Below are 2,456 nucleotides of genomic sequence, written 5' to 3' on the forward strand. Positions count from 1 at the left end.
CGCCGCCGTAGCCGCCCGCGCCGTCTGCCGCCGCCGCCGCGAGCCGCCGCCCTCGCCTCGCCGGAGCCCCGCTGGAGGTAGCCGCCGGATCCGCTGCCGGTTTTTCTTTCTAAAACCGTTCGGGTTTTTTAGACAACCCTAGATTCGTTTTTTCAGATCACCGGTTTTTCTCGGTTCTTCTAGTTAGCGGACATTCGTCCGTACGTTCGTTTTAACAAACATATTTCGCCCGTTAGTTACAGCTAACGAACGCTCGTTCGTTAGACTGTTCATCAGATTTTTCTTTTATCAGATTTATTCCGCGAGTTTTTCTCGATCGTGATTTCTGATCCGATCTTAGTTTCTGTTTATCTTTTCGCTCGTTAGTCGGAATCAGGCGATTCAAGCGCCTAGATCTTTGTCTCGAGACCCTCTTTCCGTTTAACCAACTCAAATAAGTTTTTGCTACTGTAAAATTTGACCTAGGTTCAGATTAGTAAACGAAGCTTCTCTTTTTTGCCGTTTGAGTTTCGTTGCTCCGTTTGATTTGATTCTTTTTGCGAACCAGAGTTCTTAAGTTGAACCTTCTGGTCAATCTCTTTTATTTGAGTTTTGCTTGTGCATCTCTTGCTTGTTGCTTGTGTATGTTATTGTTTGTTTGTGATAGAACACCTGGAGTGCGAAGCGTGCTACTACGAGTCCCTAGGTTTCGCCGACCGTCAGCAAGGCAAGTAACACTTTGATCATATCCCTTTTATCACCCAGTTTTTATGCATTAGTTCCAATCCTCACACATTGCATGATTAGGATGTCATTAACATGTGGGTTGGGAAGTAGTTGTTGAGGTAGAACCTATTACCCTGTTACATTCGAACCCTGGGAGTTACTTCTACGCTGCTTATATTACTATGCTATGCTATGCTCGTAAATGTGGTTTGGGTTTGAGTGAAATCCATGACAACTGTGAGATTGTTAATTAAGGGTTCAACTTAAGGTGGCAACTTAATTTAACATCTGGGTGGATTGAGGCACCTGGGGAACCCAGTGTTGCCGGTATTCTTTTGGAAATCCTGGAGTACCCGTGTGATCTTCCTATGGACCGCCACCCAGGCTCGAAGGGAGCTGAGGTGATTCATGCTAGAAACTTTTGTGTGCAGCCACAAGCTATTATGGGCTCTAGCATAGTTGATTAAGTTACGTGAAGCTCTTGAAGAGGTAGATTAGCAGGTAGTGGGATGTATGTTTGGTATGGTCTGTCCGGAGTAGAGAGTTAATGTTTCTTAAAGACTGTGTCTCGGTCATCCGTTTCTCAAACACCGTGTAGTGCGAGAAATCCAATGGAGGCGATCGAGTCTTGTGGGGAAAAGTGCACAAACCTCTGCAGAGTGTATGATCTAATCACGGTTAGCCGTGTCCCCGGTTATGGACAATTCTTGAGTATCTAGTATTTGGATTATCACATGTATCTCACCATTCTTAATTAATACTGTTGGGATGTTAATCACTTTAATTGGGATTGAGTTGGAGGAACCTTCTCAATGATGTTTCAACTACCATGATAGTTAAAATTAAAATCTATTCCTTTGTTGTACGGAAAAATTGGCTTTTCGCAAAAACTATAACCATAGAGCTTTCCACCAGCCAAATATGCATGTAGTGATAGCATTATTCTGTTCTTGCTCTACTGTGTTACATTGCCAGCATATTCCATGTGCTGACCCGTTTTTGGGCTGCAACATATGATGTTGCTGACTTTTCAGACGAGGAGTAAGGTTCGTTAGGTCGTTTCCGTGTAGCTCAGCTCTGCCATTGGAGTTTATGGACTCACTTTATCTTCCAAGCCTCCCACTGTTATCGTATTAGATGGCCTTAAGCCATGTTATTGTAATAAGTTCTCTCTTGAGACATTCGATGTAATAGGTGTGTGATTGCCACTCTGTTATAAATCCTTCGAGTACTGTCTGTGTCAGCATTACCGATCCAGGGATGACACTGAAGCACAGAGACTTGATCATCTGAGGTCGGGTCGCTACAGATAGAGAGGGGAAAACACCATATGACCCGGCTACATTAACAAAGCTCGTGATACATCAAGATCGTGACATCTCAAGAACACGAGAGAGAGAGAGAGAGAGAGAGAGAGAGAGAGAGAGATTAAATACATAGCTACTTGTACAAACCCTCAGCTCCGAGGGTGGACTACTCCCTCCTCATCGTGGTGGCCGCCGGGATGATGAAGATGGCAACCGGAGATAATTCCCCCCTCCAGCAGGGTGCCGGAATAGGGGCTAGATTGGTTTTCGGTGGCTATAGAGCCTTGCGGCGGTGGAACTTCTGATCTATGTTTACTCCGAGGGTTTTTGGAATATTTGGGAATTTATAGGGTAAAGAGGGGGTGCGGGAGGCCACCAAGGTGGGCACAACCCACCTGGGCGCGCCTGGGCCCCCAGGTGTGCCCTGGTGGGTTGTGCCCCCTC

The sequence above is a fragment of the Triticum dicoccoides genome, chromosome 7A (genome assembly GCF_002162155.2).
Source record: "Triticum dicoccoides isolate Atlit2015 ecotype Zavitan chromosome 7A, WEW_v2.0, whole genome shotgun sequence".
NCBI classification, from domain to species: Eukaryota; Viridiplantae; Streptophyta; class Magnoliopsida; order Poales; family Poaceae; genus Triticum; species Triticum dicoccoides.